Raw genomic sequence first — 6,000 nt, forward strand, 5'->3', positions numbered from 1 at the left:
CAAGTCCACAGTGCAAATACTTTATTGCTAAAGCATTCAGTTCAAGTTTATGATAATCTTCTTTGTCATAATTAGAAATAGATTTAGAAACTACCTCATGTTTGTCATTGGTTGCAGTTATTTCAAAATCACCAGTTTCAATAACACGCCAAACCTGGTAATTTTCAGCCTTGATAAAGATCTCCATCATGTTCTTCCAGTAGGCATAAAACTTACCATTGAACATAGGTGGACGTTGGGTTGAGTACCCTTCTTCAAGTTTCTCCTTGTAATTTATCTCTCCAAGAACTTACTCAGCAAAGTTATCTGCTTGCAAGTGAGAACCTTGCTCTGATACTAATTGTTAGTTGAGACGAACACTACAAGAGGGGGGGGGGGTGAATTGTAGGTGAGTTCCTAGTGACTACTTTTTCAAATATAACATAGAATAAAATAGGAACTTGCAATGCACACAGGATTTTACGAGGAAACCTTCTAGTGCCCAACCAGAAGTAAAACCTCGACCCTACCTTAGGGATTTCGAACACAAAAAATTTCACTATAATAGGGCAAACACCAAGTTACAACATATTATAATCAAACCTCTACTCACAAGTTCCTGACAGAACTTGCTACAGAATAGGATTCTATTCTACCCAGTCTAAGTCCCACACTTAGACTCTCTCTCGTACTCCCTAAGCACAGATCTTCTCAACTTCTCAACAGAAGCTCTCTCTCTGTATGAAATGATAACAAAAACACTCTTACCCAAATAACCCAAACCAATTACAAGTAAAGACACCTAGTATATGATAGACAAGCTATGCATGAAACCCGAAACTAATATGACAAGATGATAAGCTTGGCAAACTTACACAATTAAAGCTCTGTAAATTCTTCACGCATAAAACTCACAAAAAACCTAAACTCCTTTTTTTCTCTACTATTTATACAAGTATTACTTGTATAGCAAGTAGGTTTTCTTAAAGATAAATAAGTTAAACTTAACTTATCTTTATACACGGTTTTTATGTAAATCATTAAAAGAAAATCTTTTCCGAAAAATAAGATAGAAAGATTGAGTTAAAAAGCATAATATCTTTTTAACAAACTGATTTTAAGAAATAAACATTTAAAGAAAATCTTTTTCGAATTCTATCTTTTATCTTTTCCGATTTTAATTTATTTGCCAAGCTAACTTGCCACGCTTCTAATAGACTTCATGCATATCCTACTTAACATATTTAACAATGAATCTAGAAGATAAAATCTTAAGTAAATCATTGCTGCGCCGCGCTCCCGTACTGGTAGGTTTACTTGGGCTCCACGCTTACTAAGTTCCTCCAAAGATCTTAGCCAGCCATCTTCAAGTTCCTGTGAAGGAACGTTCCTGTTAGGCAACTCAGTTCCTGTGAGGGAACACTTCTTCTGTTTCGAATAACCTTCTTGAATAAGGAATTTCTTCAAGTCTTCTTAGTTTTAGTTGCTTCTTTCATCTCCAAGATCAATTTCACCTAAACTAAACAAACACTTGAAAAATCTTTATTAAATGAGTTTGCTGTAGTTTAAGTTCCTCATCATCAAAACCTTTAAACATCAACAATTAGATTGAAAATTTCAATTTCAAACATTGTAGAAGACACGTTCCACTATTTTTATTCAAAGTTGAAGCTTCTAGTAACTTTTCTTACTCTTCTCTTCCATTTTAATTGCTTTGATTGTTAATTATTTTGCTTAATTATTGTATGCTTAGATTGTTAATTAGCTTAATCTTTAGTTTGAATCGTGTTCATGAGTAGCTTAAAAACCTTAATTGCTTTAATTTCCATGGATTGTGAGTAGTCTAATTTTCTAGGGTTTGGGTAAAACCCTCAATGTAGTCAGTAATTTCTTGTTGCATGTGTTAATTCGGTAATTGTTGGTTGTTAATTAGTTGAGCTTAAGTGGTTTAATTGCTTAGTTCTTGTATATGGCCATTTCTAGAACTATTATCCAAGCTTTCTCAACGAAGGATCGAGAGATGAACTTAAGTTAGCTCCCTTATGCTTAATTGACTTGAAAGGCCATGAGAATAGGATTTTCCAGTCAAGGGAATGATTTTGTCATCGTGATTATGCTTTAATACTTGTTTTGTGCTTTGTAACCACGAGAGTAGGGTGTATTCATGATTCAAGTAATCCCTCTAGCTTGCGAGTGTAGTTGGGTACTTTAGATGACCTCCTCTATATTATCCCCTTAATTTACCATTGTTTGCTACATGCTTTTTGTATTTTGTGATGAAGTTGAGTGGTATTTCCCAACCCCTAGAATCCTCTAAATATTGTTAATCCCCCCTCAGTCTTAGTTGATTTGAACTAGTACATGTTACGTAAAACCAACCTAATATTGACTTCATTTAGCTTATTTAAACGGTAGTATCTCGGTGGTTGATTCAACACCTCTCTTGGGTTCAACCCTTTCATACCCTTTCTATTAGCTAGTGAGACCAATATAGGACTTTTATCTTTGGTAGGCTCAACGACGACATATCTAATCCCCCCAAGCTAAGCTTTTTCTAGTCCTCGAGGAAAACAAACATGTCAAAACAAGAAGGAAGATTAGTTGCTAATGATCAAACCAAGGAGAGGCATTAAAGAGGAAACACAAAAACACAAATCCGCATGGTAATAACCATAGTCACTTTAGCACAATTGAAAAGCAATTTAAACCCCTAAGTCGCCTAAGAGGACGAGTTTTTATCTTGTGAGGGTTTCCCTTGAGCTTAACCCATAACTCACACAAACCACACCAAAACTATCAAAACACATCATTACTATCAAAGTAATCAATACACACAAAAATAGATGTTTTTATTGCCCAAGTCAACTCATCGGGATATAAATCACAAGCAAGACAAGTGAGCGACTTTCAAGAATTACTGATCATACAAATGTGCACATGTGTTGGGGGTAGAGAGGAGAACTAAGAAAGGTTGCAATAGGATACTTCTTAAGACATTTTACTAGTTCATTAGAGCACTTCTAGATATTCAAAAGTTGTAACAATCCCTCTTTCGGTTATAAAATCTTAAAATGCAAGTTCACCTCCCAAAATGCACTCCCAAGCTCCTTTAACTACACTCTAAATCGGGAATTACACAAAAAACATCAAAATAGGCAATGTGTGGGAGGCATCCACAAGTTGACCTCAAGATTAGAAAAAGTGAAAATTTTGAGCAATTTTGAAGGATTTTTTGTTCCCCTTTTCTTTTTTCTATATTTTTTTTCTATTTTCTTTTCTTTTTATTTTTTTTTCTTTTTCAACATACATTGCCCTCGCCTCTTTTAACTGTGAGCGGCTCTTTCTTGTATTCGAAACATGTGGCTTATTACGCCACTTATTACATAAGATACAAATAGAACCAATTCCCTAATAGAGTTTCATTTCGGGAAGGAAAGGGAGCACATCAAGGGCACAAGGGACCGCAAATTGATTCAAACATATCCTACTTTGGGAAAATTTGACAATATCCTATGGTAGACGTGCAATTGAGCATTCATCGTTTTTTATTTTATATACTCTAATGAAATCAAGATTAATAGACCTCTAAATGACCCCAACTCTTGTAGACACCCTTCTAAAAGAACTTTTTCTCATCACTCAAGCGTCAAGCAAGAAAAACATATAAGCATTGTCATTTGAGTCTCATTCAAGGGCTTTTTCATTTTTTTTTTTCTATTTTTCAAGTTACTAGAAAGCAAGAATAATTACAAAGTTAAGCTAAACTAAGCTAAACATAACTATACATCTAAATAAAGATGGAGGAGAAGTATTCACAAATTAAGAGATTTGGATTTAGGGTGTTGGATTTCAAAGGGAGCAATTTTGGATTAAAGGGATTTGGATTTTAGGAGAAAGGAACAAACACATGAAAATTCATGCAAATTGAACACCATCAACAAAAGAAAGCACATGAACCAACATATGAGCCAATGACCCCCAAGCTATCATTAACATTGTCCCCAATGTTAAAACGATATAAGCACAAGAGGAGGGAAAAACGAATACTAACTCATTGGCTTGGGCCGGCTTGGGAGCTTGAGCCCCCCGGGTACCAATGTTGGTACACGTTTCGGAATTCACCCAATTCCGTTCGAAGACCCTCGAAGCTTGTCCTCATGTTGTCATAGGAGGACCTCAAGTCTTCGTGAGAATTTCTCATAGTCTCAAACTCGGTTGTCATGCGGGTGAAACCCGCATTCATTAGCTGAATCTGTTGCTCTAATGAAAGGGGTGGGTTGTCCTCACTGATGAGTGACATTTATGTCACTCTTAGGGAGTAGTTTTAGAGCTATTTTTGTGTTTATTTTATCTTATTTTCCCTTTCTTTCTCTTGTTTTCTCTTTAATAGCATTTCTTGTTTATTTCGTAATTTTGTCGTGTTTTAGTTCTTTTCGTAGTTTTTATTAGAATTAGTTTATTTTCTTATTTTATTTGCTTTCGATTTATTTTATTTCGTTCCTTTCCTTTGTTACTTTCATAGTTTTAATTAGTTTTAAGTTTACTTTATTTGCTTGTATAGTTTTTGTTTAATTTTTGTTAGTTTTAGTTTTATTTCTCTTTTTTCTATTTTACTTTATTTATTTTTATTTCTATTTTTATTTATTTTATTTTAATCTTTGTCACAATTCTATTCTTGGTTTTGTGTGTAGGGGTTCGGGTTTCATGTCAAGTGAGTTAGGAGCTCGGGGACGAGTTCAAGTGTGCACATTACTTTGCTTGCTGCTGCCCACCTTCTATTATCCACCTTCACGCACAGCCTCAACAGCCACACAACTCCCCTGCTGCCACCAGCCCAGCATCAATCAAACAGCAGCCGCCACACCACAAATCACCCTCGTAACAACCATCACCACCAGCACCCATAGCCACCAATCGACTCACTCTCACAACTTCCACTCACACGCACCTGACCACCAGCTGCAGCGACCAGCCACGCAACTCCCCTGCTGCATCCTTCCACCACAATCAGCCACAAACCTACAACCAATCAACCACATGACCACCTAGAACCTCCCCTGTTCCACCGTCCAACCAACACCCATTTCAACCACCACCAGCCACGAAAACCCACAGCTCTACTATGCATCACAGCCACCACTACCCCCTGTTCTCACACCAACGCGCAACCCCACAACCACCAATAATAGTCATAGCCGCACCACCATTCTCACGCACCTAAACCCCTGCACCACCGTCAACAGCCAGCAACAAATAAGCAACCAATCGAACCAAATTCGCAATTGTAGCTACCCAGGCAGCCGCGGGCGCGACCCTGTCCTTTCACCCTTTATCCAACTTTTGGTAGATGCCGAGGAGATGTCTAGGAGATGGCACGGCTCAGACCACCGCGGGCGCGGCTTAGTCTTCTGTGGGCGCGGTCTTCTAGGTTCTTTTTGAACCATAGCACGAGCCTTGCACATGATATTTAATGAAGATCGAATGGCCTCGATTTGATGATGATGGTTGATGAACGGTGGTGATGGTGAGATCCTTCAATGGAGTTCAAGCAGCTAGCTTCGAAGAAGCTTGAAAGAAGCTGATTGTTTGGTGGGAATTGTGGGTTTATTTTATTTCATTTTCATTTTCTTTTTTTTTTATTTCTTTTCTTTTCTTTTCCCTTTTTATTATTTCTTTCTTTTATTTTTATATTTAGTTTCTTATTTTACTTTCCTTTTTGATTTATTTTATTTTCTTTTCTTTTATTTTTCCTAGCTTAGTATATATACCCATTTTTTGGGGTAATTAGGAGGAGAATTACCATCTATTCTACTCTCTAATTAGTTTTAGGAGAGCTTCTCTCTCTAGGTTTAGGTTAGAATTAGGGTAGTTTAGAGAGAGAAAGTAAGGGTTTCACCATTGATGAACTTGGATATTGAAAAAGAAATTGATCATATTTTCTATAGACTTTCATCTTCAATCAATGAGAATCTCTAACTCTCTCTCCTCTATTTTTATTTGCTTTATTTTGATTATTATTTT

The sequence above is a fragment of the Chenopodium quinoa genome, unplaced genomic scaffold (assembly GCF_001683475.1).
Source record: "Chenopodium quinoa cultivar QQ74 unplaced genomic scaffold, ASM168347v1, whole genome shotgun sequence".
NCBI classification, from domain to species: domain Eukaryota; kingdom Viridiplantae; phylum Streptophyta; class Magnoliopsida; order Caryophyllales; family Amaranthaceae; genus Chenopodium; species Chenopodium quinoa.